Consider the following 15,944-nt stretch of genomic DNA (forward strand, 5'->3'; position numbering starts at 1 on the left):
CTGTCTGCTGCAACTTAAACGTTTCACACCTAGGGGAGGTAAAGCATGACACCCACATGATGGACCAGTGGGTCTATTACCTGCTTTGCTGTAATATTTGCACAGAATGCTAAAATCTTGCACTGACAAAATGGCAACAAATTGTTGATGCAGTAGTTTCCTGTTCCGAGCCCAAACTGGGATACATCTGCCCATAAATGAAAATGAGTTAAATGCCACTGCCCCATTTCCACATGCTGGACCATTAAGACCACAACCTCAGGGATGTGTAACCAGAGACACGCATTCACAAACCTGTGTCTAGTCAGACAGCACGTGATGAGACTAGCATATGAAGCTAATGAGGGATTCTGCAGTCTCTAGCTCATTCCAGCACCGAGGGGAATTTGCATAGCGGTGGGAAATAACTAGTAATGATTTAAGAAAAACTTTTGCTGTCACATTAATGCCAAACTGTTGCATTCACATGATAACTGAGAGCAAACTGCTCTGCAGGTATCAGCTCGAACACTGAAGCTTCACTGCTAATGATGAGTATTTATGAGGCCGTTATCTTGTCACACAGCAGAACTCAACAACACAAACAACTGAGAGGTGGAGAGGGAAGCCTCTTCAGTATGTAGGCCACGCTTTCATGACTAAACTTAAACTTCAAAACTTTTTTTTTCACGTTAATCAGACAGAGTTGAATATTCAGTGAAGAAAACCTTCAGATGTGTAAAATCTTGAGATGACGTCCCCAAAAACAACAGCAGCCACCGTCTCCTGTCGTAGCTCTGTTGTTTTCCCACTCGTCTCCCAGCCTTCGCTCTCATTATTGGTGCTCTCATCCTCTGTCTGTACTTCTTATTATTCTGCTTGTGACCATTAGGCCTGCTCATCTCATTACTGTAATTCTGATTCAAGGTCCACACCTGCCATTACTGTGAGCACTCTGTCTCATTAGGAAACTCCTGTCACTGCAGCAGTGAATGCGACAGCAGCAAATTAGTTGTGATAGAAAAGCCTTCAATGACACGCGGAGTGGCAGTGGGAAAAGATGCGACTCTGTGTGCGTGTTTGTGTGTGTTAATTAATCAAAGACAGACAAACTGCATCTGCACATTGTTGTGTAGCTTGCATTTTGTGAGAACAGAAGAAGTGAAGTGTGCAGGTGAATGCAGGTTTGCTGTACTCAGGGGCCCATTTCAGCGTGTGTTATGAGATCTATAGCTACCTAATGGACCTATTTGCTTGTCCAAGTTGCTTCAAACGATTCAGCCGGAGCAAGAAACTAATGTGGCTATTAAGGCTGCATTACCCTAAGTCAGTGTTTCTCTGCACCGCGCTCTCGCACAAACACACACACACTTTAATTGTGAACTCTTTGTAATGTTTTCTTCTATTACCAGTTAGTGTAATTCCCTTCAGTGCGGTCACCCTCGGGCTGCTGAACCCATTGCAACCTGCCACAGATTGATGAGCGTTAACCTTTAAAAATGACTCTTAAATCTTGTTTTCTGCTTTTAAAAAAGAACAAAATAAATGCTGCATTATTTTTTGAAGTCTTTTAAACCGTTTTAAATGCATCTTGCAGGAAAGCAGGACTGTCAGCCGGTGCATAAAACTCGTTTATCTACCTCTTTTTTTAGCCCAGTGGAGTAAGCTGTTTGATGTCATGTTTGATGTCAAGGTAACATACAGCGGGTTTGTGTCTGCACCGTTTCATTGATTTTCACCTTCTCTAGTGGGTAGAAACTTCAGCTGAAAATGAAACAGCGAGAAGGGCGACGGCAACTCAACTTTTCATCCTGTTAATATTGCACGACTTTGCAACTCCTGTTATCGTTTCATTTCATAGTTAAAATGAATCCCTGTCGGAATAACACAAACATAACTGCACACAATAAATGAACAAATTACTTCTGCAGCACTGAAATCAGTAACAACACTCTGCAAACGCTGAGCTCGACTCCATTATTTTTAGAATACAAAAAAGTGAAATATGCAAATGTAGCAGTGGATAGAAGACGCTCTACTACAGCAGTCTCAGAGTTAAACTCTCCAGCAAGCCATAACTTTATTCTTTATTATTCTCCGTGGGCTATTCTTTCTTCCACAAGCAGATCTGAGTTATTAGTACAGTTCCAGCTTAAATGCCAGTATCGTAGTTTCTTATTCCTAACACAGAACATATGTCCACAAACACTAGACTCTCAGGCACGATCACATATTTCCAACAGATTTTCTGCAACGCCCAAAAGAAGCAAACTGCTCAGTAACTCGGTAGGAGGTGTGATCGTGAAGCCCATCAAGTTCTGAGTTCTTTAAAAATCGAATGTTTTACATGGTTTAAATGCAGCCAGTCTCCATTTCATTGCCATCATCTTGTGCACCTTTTGCTTCCAGTACAGCTACTACAGTACGGATCACTGAGGTTCTCACTCCAGTGTTTTATGTCGTTGACGTGCAGAGAGCGTTAACATCAGCTTCTGTTTCCTGAAGAGGACTCGGACTCTGTGAAACACATCAAACTCTGCTCACATGGTTGGATTTTAATGAATTCACAAAGCTCGTCCTTATTATTATTATTGCTCTGCAGGCGATAGTCAGAGACACTCACACTTCCTGGTCCGCTGTGTCACTGCACCTGGTTTCAGAACTTTTTGGATTCACAGTAATGTTAATCTGTGATGTAAGAAGAAATGTGGAGGGGCTGCACTGTTTGTGAATGTAAATATGAATAAGAATAACTTCATTGATCCCAGGGGGAAATTCATGTCTGACTTAGCTCACCTGCTATTTGAATGAGAATTGAAAAACCTGATGGCTTCGGGTGCAAATGATTTTCTGTATCTCTGCGTTTTACAATGCAGAGGTAGTTTTTTTTTGTTTTTTTGTTCCGTAAGGATGTTATAAAGGTGGTGACCAAAGATGTTCAGGATGTCCTGTGCATCTTTCAGCCACCTCCACCAGCGTGTCCAGTCTGGCTCCAGTTACAGAGCCAGCTTTCCTCACTAGTTTGTTCAGTCTCCTTGCATCCTTGTTTCTGATTCTTCCTTTGTCTTCCTTCTTCCTTGTTTTCTTAACAAACAGAGGCAACATACAGGATCCAATTTAGACTCTTACTTTTTGTTTTTAAGGCACTTAATGGCCGAGCCCCTTCCTACCTGCATGAGCTCCTGTTTATTTCTGCTCCAGAGCAAACCATGAGGTCCAGTTCAAAACTAGTGTTATCCATTCCACGGACTAAACTTAAGGCTCATGGCGACAGAGCCTTCTCTGTGGCAGGTCCCAGACTCTGCAGTAGTCTTCCCCGAAATATTAGATCTGCACAAACATTTTAAATCGTTACTGAAGACACATTTTTATGGTCTGGCCTTTAACACACTTTGACCTAAACATTTTGGTTTTAACAGCCTTAGTTGTTGTTTTAGCTGTTTTTATTGACTTATTTGTTTATTTTTTTCGATATTTTACTGCATCATAGTTTTACATTTTATTTGCTTTAGTGGCATTTTACATTGTTAAGCACTTTGTGCAGCACAGACTGTTTGGAAATGTGCTATATAAATAAACTGGACCTTGACCTTGACCCAACTGTGCCCCTTTTAGCACAGCTTGGCTGTATTTAGGACCAGTCTAGTTTGCTATCTTGGTGTAAACCTAGATATTCATATTTTGCTACTACCTCTTTGTCCATCCCCCAAACTTTCACAGGATGGAGGAGAGGCCTGAATCATTGCAAATCTACTATCATTTCCTTCGTCCCAGAGGTGTTCAATATGAGGTCGTTTTGTGATCCCTATAGTCAGATTCCTGATACACACCACAGTGGCGGTGTTATCCGAGTATTCTTGGATGTTACAGTACTCAGAGTTGTAGTCTGCTGTATACAATGTGAAAAGGACTCCTGTGGAGCCCCAGTGCTGCTCATTAATGCCCCAGAAACTCAGCTGCCCAACCTGACAAACTGTGGCCTTTCTGCCAGCTAGTCTGTGATCCAGGAAACAAAAGAGGGATCTACTTCGATCTCTGTGAGCTTGTCTTCATCCAAGTTTGACTGGATGGTATTGAAAGCGCTGAAAAATCAAAGAATATAACTTTCACATAGGTGCCAGATTCCTCCACATGAGCTAGGGCTCGGCGAAGCATGTGGAGGACAGTATGGATGCAAACTGCAGGGGTTCAAGTTTGTCTAAGACCTCCAGTCAGTCGGCGTGGAAACAGCTATTCCAAGGTTTTGTGGGATGTAGGGCCAGTGGTCTGTAGCCATTTAGTTTAGCAGTATAATTGCAGAATGTGGATTGCATCCATGATTGTCAATGGACTTCCTTGAGTGGATTCCTCCACCAAGAGATGTAGCCCAATGCCCGTGGTCATGGAGAAAAGCTATGGATAGTAACCTGGAGCGCTGTTTGTTAAACAGGCACCGGAACACTGTGTAAAAAATGTTTCACAAATGTAAATTTGTGTACATTTAATTACATTTGACTTCCAACAAGCAACCTTAAAATAGCAGACGAGCCGGAAGCGGCTTTCACAACTGGAGAAGGAGATGACCGTAAACGGAGGCTGACGTCTGGTATGGAATGAGTCACAGAACTTTATGATAACAGCAAATCCAAGGCAATCGCTGATGGGCACAAAGAATACAAGAGTATCATCATCCTTAGAAAATCCTACAAATTCTGAGAATGCATGAATTTATTCAGGAGAATACTGAGATTCTGACCTGTGACTGAACTAAACACAAAGCTGTCCTTCTTTTTAATCACAAAGCAAGCTGCATGAGAAGAAAAAAGTTGGAATACTTACATTTTTATAGATAATGTAAAATCTGCAGCCTGCCTCTCCTCCAGAAATGTCTCACTGTCCTGAATTTTAAATTTCCACCCTCATTCAAAACCATCTAGGTCGTGTTTTCATACCATTTCATTCCATGTCATCAGGAAAAAAAGGATGTATATATAACTGAGTGTTTCTCCTGAAGGTGTGTGCTGATGCAGAGTAGCTGTCAGTTTCATATGACTGGATTACTTTAAGACAATAGAGTTAAATGTAATTATGTAAACTAAATTAAAGGCAACCACAGCCAGTGCTGGCAGTGTCACACTGAGCAGCAGCTTAACTCTTTACCAGGGAGGGGGGCCGTCCTCTTCTTACAGGGTATATCGCAGCGATGGTGGTCATCCGGGTTCACGGGCTCATCCGTGTGGTGCACACGCCCTCGTAAATCGGACTGGAGGACCCAGCAGGTGCTCTTTAAAAGTCCAGTAAGTCTATCATTGGCTCAGTCACCTGCCCGTCAAAGTCTGCCAAGTTTGCCTGCACAGAAAGATCAGAAGGAAAGAAGAAGTTAAAAGAGAAGGCGATTGGACAGATGGAGGGTGGAACAGGAGGTGGCTGGTGCCATTGAGCTCATTTTCATTGCCTATTGACTGCTTATTAATCAGTCAGTGCTCAATTACAAACATTTCACTTCAGCTACAAACAAGTCATGTTTTGGAAAGATGTCTTTCATCATCTAACTTCTAAAAGTAATGAAACCCAGTGTCAGCATCACGCTAAGGTGGTCTGCCAAAGCCTTAGCCAATGGCAGAGTCAGACTCACTGCCTACAAGAAAGAGTTAGGTCTGAAGGTTAATAGCATTACCAAATCTGGCCCCAGCATTGACTCTGCTTATTATTTATACTTTCATTTAGTGTTCAACGTTTGTTTGTATTCAAAACTGCTTAAAATTGAACCTTGTGCCGGCTGAGAATCCTCAAAACTGCTGTGGCATATTTCATTTTCTACTGTATTTTCCTCACTGTTATAAATATGGATTTTAAACATCTGGGCACGTCCCCACCACCTGATGTACCTAACATGTCTGATCGTTAGGGCTGCACTCTCGGGTTCAGTTGGTTGATGGTTTAGCCGTTATCCTCTGATTCAACCAAGAAGTTACTGGTCTCACAATTGTGCTGATTGTTTAAGGAGAAAAGTGTTATCAGTTATCAGTACTCTTTCAGGTTCGCTTTGAATTATTTGACAGCAGGAGGGACAGACTGCCTGCGTGCACATTTCCAGAACCATGGACTCAATCAGCCCTAATGGCGATGGCACAATTATGTTTGGATTTTCTGAACTTGTAATTAAATTTGGCTCCAAACCAATTAGCACCACATCAAACGAGTCATGGGCGTGGATACATTCTGTAAAAACTGAGTTGCATGCAGTTCATATGGCATATCAGCTAAAAATGGTGACTCGTGTCTGCATTATTATGTTCCACTAAAGGGTTTGAGCGTGGACACATCCCAGTTTTTATGTTTTTATATATTTGCTCCAGTAATAGCTTTATAAAGGCAGGATTATCCAACCACAGCTTAACTGGTCAACATCTGCAGATGGGAACTCTCCATTCTCATATAAACATATCAAAGATTTTCATTGGTTTAAACACTTTATGCAAATAGTTTTTTTTCTTTCCATAAAAGATTAACCACGGGTTCAGCAACAATAGGCATCATCAACTTTGTGAATCCACTTATCTGGACCATCACATCAATGTTTACATTTGAGAAGGTGATCAGTACCCTTGGACCTTTACTTTTAAGTTCCTTTGTGCTATACATGTAATCATTGTAATGAGTCCCGAGAGTTACATGTTATTATGCTGAGACACTTTAAAGACACAATTACCAACCGATGGCTCTTGCCTGAGATATTTTCTCCAAACCACACCAATGAGAACATAAAAAAATGAAGCAAAGAAGAAAAAAAAGGTTCTTTGCTTCACACATTTACTTTCATTGTTGTTTATGCAATCAGCAACACAGAAGGAAGTCATCTTTTACCAATCAGTGGTCTGATTAAACTTTAAATTCGGAAACAATCAAGATTTTCTAAGAGGAATATTATGTTTTTGAGGAAAAATGATGATACTGAGTTTGGCTCTGTTTTCTATCACAGGGTTTGACTTAAATGAAAACAAAGGCATGCGTCTGATGACATAGGTGCTATGTTTTATACAGTAAGCATAGTGTCACTGTCTTAATGTGATCAGGGCCATGCCAGTGAAACAGATGCTCCTACTTTAAACAGAGATTTTGTGTCGCTGTCATGTTTTGTTGTATATTGCATGAAAACACCACCAGAAGGCAGCATGCACCGCTAAACAATATGCTGAGCTCAGTGAGCTGTGAAAGACAATGACTGCATATAGTAAAGACAACATAAAATTTGTACATAAAAGTGCGTAAAATGTTTCCACACCACTTTGACTCTGAGTTTTGGAAGAATTGTGCAAAGATTTTGACAGGTTACTGCACATTTAACCCAACAAAATATACATTTAAAAACTGCTCAGAACACAAATAGTATCACCAAAACATATAAAAAGCAATAGTTTGTTGGATGTAGCTATGAGGCCATGTGTGATTGAAAAATAGGAGGATCTTATCATGCATGCTAGTTTTCAGTCACATGACTGACTATCCTGGCAGGCAAAACATTATTAGATCGTGCCAGCCAATAGTGGACAGTTGGTAGTACTGCAGGACAAAAGTTTCTTTGATTGCTCCAAATCTTTGGAGGAAAATATGGATCACAGATTCTGGGGACTCCATATTTTTCCATGGCAGCCTAACTTAAATCCCTGAAAGCAGCAGCTATTGAGCATTTTGATCATGTTAAACTGAAACTGGAGGGCAAAGGACCGCAGTACTGTTTTTGCCCACCAGGCGGGTGTGGCCCAGTAGCTGTGACGACGATCCTACTATGGATAGTAGGATCTACGGTTTTTGGGTGTCTTATTAGAAAGTAAAAAGTAGGCTATTGCACACTTAGCTGTCTTAGCTGTGTGCGACTACATCTCTTTAACCAAGTACAACCACCGTGACAACAAGCAGCAAACTTAATTTAAGTCTGGCAACATAACTGATTCAGCCTATAGTAGCACATTATTGAGGATGTCTGTGTGATGTGGCATCCTTCCTAGATGTATCTGGTTGTACCTATAGTTCCCTGTTGATAATTCAATATATAAGTAAAAAATGACCATACCTGTTTAAGACTATTACCTCTGACAGTAAAACACAGAGGCCCAAAGAAAGCCAAGCAGGAAAATTCTTCAATTCAGTGTAATTTTATTTATAAAATGCCAAATCACAGCAACAGCCACTTAATATTGTAAGGTAAATCTGTCTCACCTTTTCTCACCTCTCCATTGTAGTTCTATATATTTATTCCCCTTATTGATACCTGATTAATTTTACGTGTGGATGAAGTGGGCCTCCACAGGTTTTCAGCATTGACACACTGACCAAACAAACCTTTGGGTTTGAACACAGTATACTGTAGCAAAGAGGAACACTTAGAAATCAAAATACCAAAAACAAACTGTCAGAAAGAAGCTGGGATTGACAATAAATGATTTATATAAGCCTGGAAGCATACAATTCCAGTGGATTGGGCAGATTTGCAGATGGTTCTCAGCTGGAAGCATTTTTTGATTCCCAGCCCTAGTGTGTAGCCTGCTCACTAAGTACAGCTCTGTTTCTTTCAGAAAGTGCGTGCATTTCATTTGGCCCACTTATGTTTCCACAAAGATCCACTGAGACTGAAGTGGAAAAGACTAAATAAGTGACTGCAGGAAAAGGTCTAGGTTTCTAAGCACATTTTCTGGTTGGGAACTGTCAGTGCCTCTGTAGAAATAATGCTGGCAGCCATCTTCCTGCTGCCCCGACTCAAATCACCCCACTTTGGCAGCTACTCTTCTTTGTCCACTGTCCTCCTTTTCCCCACCCTGAGGACTTTGTAGTCATTAAAGGAAAATACCGTCTAACACTCAAAGCCAAAGCAGGGATTGTTTCTTTTTTTACTAAATTTCAGCATTTGCATAATTGTTAGGTGTTTTTGACTTTTCAGAAATATTCTAGAAGTAGAAAACAGGATGCTACATGCTGTTATTTTCTACAGATACAAAAAGTTATTGTCTTCATCTCCTTGTAGGGTGTTTAACGTACAATGTAAAACACTTTGAGGTGACTTTTGACATGATTTGGATCTATTTAAATAATAATATAATTCATCTTTGTTACACAACAAGTCAAGGTGATAGGTAGGGATGAACTTACCTGAAACAACAACAACAACAAAAAGAAAACTGTACACTGCAGGAGAAAAGAAAATGCAGTGGCATCAGTTACCTGATTGTGAGAAATGAAAGGAAATATCTCATGTTTGGAACATCAACATTGAAAATACATAATGCCAAAATGTATATGACTCAACTTGATTTATAACATCTTTGGATATAAAAAAAATCGAGATGTGGCTAAAACAAGACCCAGCCTTAGGCCTCATCCTAGATGGACTGCCAGTCACTATGTGGATATTTAAAGGTTAAACTGAAAGAAGATGAAGGTTCAGTAAATGTAGGAAGACAAGAATAGTAAATTTAGATTAGATTAGATTAGATTAAGCGCAATGTCACAGTCATAAAGATGCGCTGCTGAGGACAGAACGCCATGCAGGTGGTTGAAAAACCACGCACATCTAGAGCAGGGCGATATGGCCAAAAATATATATCACGATATATATTTGAAAATTTGCGATAACGATATAACTGACGCTATAATTTCTACAAGACAAAATACAACTCCACAACTTTACTAGCGCAAAAAAACCCCATCCATTTATTTTACTTAAACAAGCAGCTGTTTTTTTATGTGCATTAAAGCTATATAAACATTTAACAGTGCAAATGCAAATTCCTGAAAGTGTAACCAAAAGGCATTTCCAGTAGAAATGGGCCGACATATCCTGAGCATAACCATGTATAATATCCACTGAAGTTAAAAAGAGGTGCTTTGCAACATGAAACTGCAGAGTGCCAAATAAAAAAGTCAAATATGTATTTTTCTGACCATAACGTGCACGGGATTATAAGGCACATTAAGCGAAACCAAGCAGTCAGATAAGTCAAACTTTATTCAACTCATACTTCTTGCTTCCTCCACTTCTGTACCATTGATTCATTAATGCTGTATTCTATCACAGCTGCTCTATTCCCATGTTGCTGCAGTATATTAATGACTAACCTCGTATTGTGGATGGATTATCTCAGTTGTTCTCCTGACTGAAGTTTGGTCCGTTTACAGCATCCTGCCATGCGATCGCATTTGTCCCTAACCATCGGGAACCCTCACGTTAACTTTTATCCAGTGGAAAAAAGTTAGCATTCATCCTCCAGCTTCACTGTTTATGTTATGCTAACATAGCTGTGTCGCTGTAGCACATCATTATATAACACCTAGCCCAACTTCAGTAACCCTACAAACGTCACTGCTGTTTAGTTTCTGGTCTTCATTTATGATATGATACGATATACCTTTATTAGTCCCACAAGGGGAAATTTCACAAGGCTGCCGACCTATTGCACGCAATGGCGGCGCCATCTTACCCTCCGACCATATATACATTACACAAACATCACATGGGGAAGACAGGTCAGAGAGGTATAACAATGGAAAAAGCACCACATGAGGAAAGATAAGGAGAAAAAAAATAACTCCCAGACTGAGCTCCAACAGGGAGATCAGTTTGAGAACAGAAAAAAACACCTCTGCACATAGCACATGAAAAAAACTCTTAATACACCAAAGAAACACATGACAAGCAACAGGGATGGGTAAAGGGTGAGAGACAGCCGATTTAGACAGTACATCCGGGCCGGCAGCCTATGCGCTGGTCTCGATGATCCACCGTCAGCATCGGAAGGGAATAAGCATCGAAGGCGTTTGGAGGGGGGAAGGGGGATGAGTGTCTGAATGAATGTCTGCATGTGTATATATGTCTGTGTGCGTGTGTGTGTATGTGTCCAGAGTTCAGCTGAGACAGTGTCCTTCGCCCTGCCAGGCTAAGTAAACAGTCTTCCAGCCAACCCAGGTGGCCTTGCATAGAAAGGGAAGAACAGTCTAAACACAGTCGTTATCAGGGTGTTGTTGTTCAGCTCCAGCCTTGCAACCGCAGCTGGCGCCGAAGGGGTATCTGCATGAGTGATGGTGGTTTTTACTTTAGTGCGAACAGCTCATATGAATTTCCAAGCAGTTCTACAGTCCAACACTGGTCTCTCAATCTCCCGTTGGAGAGCCGCGAGCTTCGCCATACTTGCGCTCTGTGATGTTGTCATTCTTGTGCCCAAAGAGCCGATTCTGAGAACTCACGACAGTGTGCCTCCCCGAGATGTCATCCAATTTACGCTCAGAGATGTTATGCCGAGCGAGCCCTTCCGAGATGTAATCCAGTCTGCACTCAGAGATCTTATTCTGAGTATTCACAGCAGCCGTAAGCCTTTCTAAGATCTTATCCGTGCTGCACTCAATGAGCCCATTTTGAGAAACTCACGCCTCTTCCCATCGTTTCAATCCCAGCGGGCAGCCTTGTGGGGGTTTGAACAGCCGGTTCCGCTTCCTTAGTTCTCCGGTAAGTCAGGGCCAAGCCAACTCCGATCAGCCAGAACCCTGTTACCATGGTTCCGAATAGGTAGATATCTTCAGCACTCAGGCTCACCCAAGCCCAAACTTCTCGTTGAGAAAGCGGTGTCAATTGCATTGGAAGTGATAGCAGAGCTGTACGCGAAACTAGCGAGCTAACTTCCGCTAACTTCCTGCTAACTTCTAACTCCGTTAAATGTAATGAATTCTGTTTTCATGGATGCCTGGATGTTAAACATCATAGTTACACCTGGTAAAGCAGCAATGCTGATCGTTTTATTAAAGATGAAAGAATTTAGACAGTTTTTAACTCTCAGTGATGTTCGTTTGACTTCGGGACCTTAAAGGACGGAGTTTAGGACCCAGATTACTCCTAGATTTACGAGCACCCTAGTCCCACAAATACGGTTGGCTTGCATGTTCTACAAAAAAAATGTGCTTTGTTGTGTATCTCACGGACAAACACCAAACCAGTTAAGCTGCACCATTTTTACAAACCAATTCTGGTTCATCTGTTTCACTCAACAATCTGCTTTCCCCATTCTCATTCTCCGTTACCGCTGTGCTGTTTCGGCACTGCGCATGCGCGTTTTACCCATATTCTATCGCGATATTTCATTTTCTTATCGTTGCCTAGCATTGTACCGGTATTACCGTGAACGGTATAATATGGCCCAGCCCTACGCACATCTTCATAAACTAAGACACAGCCACAAGGCAGCACAAAAAGTTTAAGTCTAAGAAAGCCTGCCTTCAACTGTGGATACTTCCTGGGGATGGGGTATTATATCTTATCCACTGGCATTCATCACTGATGCTCTCTGCTCTTTATTTCATCAATCTGAATCTGAATTTGAACCAAACAATGCATGCCTGTGGAAAGCACTGCTTAGTTCTGGTAAGTGTTCTGAAGGCAGGCATTTTCCAATATTTGTGATAGGAGCTGTCTTGTATGAACAACTGGTCTATTCTGCCCTGAAGTCTGAAGTGCACGAGTTGTTGTGCACAGTGTTTGGCTCAGCCAGCCGTTTTCCCAGCGACAATGAAAAGAAATTGCTTTCTGCTGGTGTTCACTTTCATTTCCCTGTCAGGCCAGTGGAGCTCTGATCACAAAGCTCACTTCTAGTTGCTGTGAGTTTATACTAATTTACTGTTGAACGTGCTATGAATGACAGAATTCTTCACAACAAAATAACTTAAAGTGATCAGAGAGATACAAACATGTCTATTGATTGTCACATCTCTGACCATCTTTAACAGTATTGATCCAACCTTGGATCTTAAAATAGTGCAGAAACCTTAATCCAGGACGAAATAATCATTTTCTTGCTTTCAACAGTGTAACTTACTTTTCAGCATATGGCATTCCTAAAAACCAATTCCCAATTTTCTTTAATGTAAATTCAGATCTGTTAAACCTGGTGACTCATCCCACTCTAAACAGCTTCTCCCTTATGAGCCTCATCACCCTTTTTTTTCCTGAAATGGCTCCGAATATCTTTGAGGTCAAACTTACAACAAACTGACTTGGCAACTCCAAGCTGTCTGAATACCTGTCATCGTGTTCCTGAAGGAGACAACCTCCTTTTGAAGCTGATAGCATCTGAATGGCCAAAGAGAAAGAAGCTTTTACTTCACCTCACACACCTCGCTTTATCCTGACAACCTTAACGCTCTCTGCCATCTCGAAAATAAACAAACTCCCCGCTCTACCTGATGGCTCCATCTGTTTCTCCAACCTGGCAACTTCACACTACATTAATAAAACCCCTCCTCTGCCACCATGCATCAAAAAGAGTCCTTGCAGCACTATCATCAATACCCAAAGTGTATAGCATCATACTGCTTCAAACAGGCACTCAATCTGGCAACAAAAGTCTCTCTCGGTCTACAGTCTCAAGCCAAATAATGATTCAAACCCTCTAATACTGCTCAAAATATTGTTTAGGGTCATAAGCTACAGAAATCAGACCTGGCAAATCTACTACTGTTTTACAAGCAAAATTAAAAAACCTCTGAGGTTTTCATTAAAACAGAAACACAGACATCAACCTCTTTGCTTCCTTTGTGTGGAATCAGCCAAATGGCCTGTGGTGGTAGGGCACAACTGTCACACAAAAGAAGCATGAAAACAGTATTTAAAGCCATTTGACAATACAAAGGGTCCTCACTAGATCCCAATCAGCCGGACATGCCAGTAACATTTTTAGTGAACACTGATTTAACTTTGGCTCATCTCCAACATTCGTCTTTCTCTTACTGATTGAAGAGAAACATTAAATTTGATTAAAATTGATTGAATCAGATCTCATCATTCCACAGCTAAGATGCATTATAAAATAACCGCGCACTACAAAGTCGTAGAAAAGTCGATCAAAATAAATGTTGCTAAACATGAAATCACTGCACAGTTGCAGCTATGTTCCAAGTTTATCATCCAGCCTTGTCGTGGTTGCCACTGCTCTGACACGCTGATGACCTGCTTCGTGTCAGAGTGACAAAACATGTCCTCAGCTTGAACTTTCTCCCTGTCACTGAATCATCAAATGCCTCCCTGAGCCAAATAACCCTCCTGCCTGTCTGATACCACCTCCAATTCTCCACGTCTCACTTTGAGCTTAAAAAACCTTCCATCAATCTAACCTGGCAACTTCTCATTGCATCAGTGAAACTGGTGAAAGCAGTACCCGAGGTTATCCCCCCCTTTAGTCCGAAATTATCATGTTTTCCATGTCAGTGACCTCACTCAAATATGGCCTCTTTAATATTGTAGTTTCTCCCCGTTTCGTGGAAAAACCTCTAAGTCTCACCAGTGGTTAGGAAACAAAAAGTGTAATAGATGTTAAAACACTGAAAATGAGGTTTTCTGTTCATTTCCTGCTCTGTCTATATGTATTTGGACTCTACTAGAGGAACTTTCCCTTATCTTATTTTACCTCAACCCTTATCTGACATATCACAGAGACATTACATGCACTGACCTCATTATTTGAATCTTTGAATTTGTTTAGTATAACTCCAACTCCAAAAAAGTTGAATGCAATGAAACATTTTATTAAACTGAATAAATATCCTATTTTAAGAAAGAAAAAGTAATAATTTGGAATTTGATGGTTTTCCACTTTTCCAGTGAGCTTTAGTCCAGAGACGATGGCAGCGTTTCTGGATCCTGTTCTCCTTTGCATTACAGACCTTTGACCTGCATTTAAGTTCACTGACAGTGATTTCCACTGATTTCCATCACAGTAATGAAGCACTGTCTGAGGGTTTGGCAATCAATTATTCATTTTGGCCTTCAAGGCTTTTCCACGTTCTCGGAAACTTTTGATAATTCTTTGTTTTTGCAGATTGGTGATACTCTGTAAACCTTTACATCTGAGGAACTCTTTTTTTACCCAGTCATATTATTGGCATGTTCCTATTTAATCTAATTAATTGCAAAATGTTCTTTCAGCTGTTTCTTTTCAGCACCTCTAACTTCTCTTGCCTTATATTTGAGGCGTGTTTGTGCCATCAACTTTCATTAGTTTAAACATTTCACATGTTTTCTATGTTTTATTCATGAGCTCTGGAAACAATGGCAGAGCACAAATAAAAACAGAGCACTGTTTTTATTATTAAATTTGATAAATATTTTCTATAAAGAAGCTTTTTGAATCACGATTGTATGAACACCCATTAATGTTGGAGCATACTGAGGATAAGAAACAAGCAGACTAGGTTCACTTGAAGACGTTAATGTGAAATTGAGAGTCCAAAGATGATAACAGATGAGTGGATATGTAGATCCACTGATTCAAAGACTGGATATATCATTAGTGGTGAACGGGCTAAAACTGGCTCCACTGCTTGCTTAGAACATGCTCTGGCCTCGTTTGGCTGTGTATAAAATTATCAAGCTAAAGCAAACTGGCAGCACAGTCCTTACTACTTTCTGTGAATGTAATGACAGACTTAGCAATCAATTTCAAGTACTCAGGTGTCAAGTGCACCATACATTAGTAAAGCTGAATTAATGATCAACTCCACAATCATACATGCCGAAGACAAATCTCTTTCTAATACCTGACAGGGCTCTACCTCTCTTCTTTATTCTTTTGAGCTGTTTCACCTCAGCTAAGAAAATCATCAATAATGTTACAAATCCATGTCAACAGTGCCCTGGTTTTCCTCCCTGATGTGGCCCTTGTTAGCCGATAAGACACAGAGCAGGTCGTGCAAAGCCTGAAAGGGCTTATGTTTTAAAAAATACACTGAAGGCATCGCTCTCCTGGGTATGTTGTACAATACGCAAAAAACTGGAGGCCATCATAATAAACCTCTATGAGCACAGGTGAGGTCATGTGACCAGGACTGCGTGGAACGTGACTGTCTGTGAGGGGCAAACTGATGATTATACTTATGCAGGTTTCTGGCCTTGCAGCTCCTATCTGCAGACATCACCATGTGTAACGTTTCATTTTTAATATATAATACTT

At 40.8% G+C, this 15,944-nt stretch overlaps 1 protein-coding gene across 4 annotated transcripts in view; it reads right to left on the reverse strand.

The window, feature by feature from the left end:
* The window catches only part of si:cabz01090165.1 (leucine-rich repeat and fibronectin type III domain-containing protein 1-like protein), a 386,077-nt gene that overhangs the window by 178,425 nt on the left and 191,708 nt on the right, over positions 1-15,944 (reverse strand). For all 4 annotated transcript variants that reach the window (XM_003448988.5, XM_019345319.2, XM_025898204.1 and 1 more), the window contains one exon: positions 5,119-5,307. The gene's annotated coding sequence lies outside the window, so the exon portion shown is untranslated. The remainder of the gene's footprint in view (positions 1-5,118; positions 5,308-15,944) is intronic.

The sequence above is a fragment of the Oreochromis niloticus genome, linkage group LG14 (genome assembly GCF_001858045.2).
Source record: "Oreochromis niloticus isolate F11D_XX linkage group LG14, O_niloticus_UMD_NMBU, whole genome shotgun sequence".
Classification (NCBI taxonomy): Eukaryota; Metazoa; Chordata; class Actinopteri; order Cichliformes; family Cichlidae; genus Oreochromis; species Oreochromis niloticus.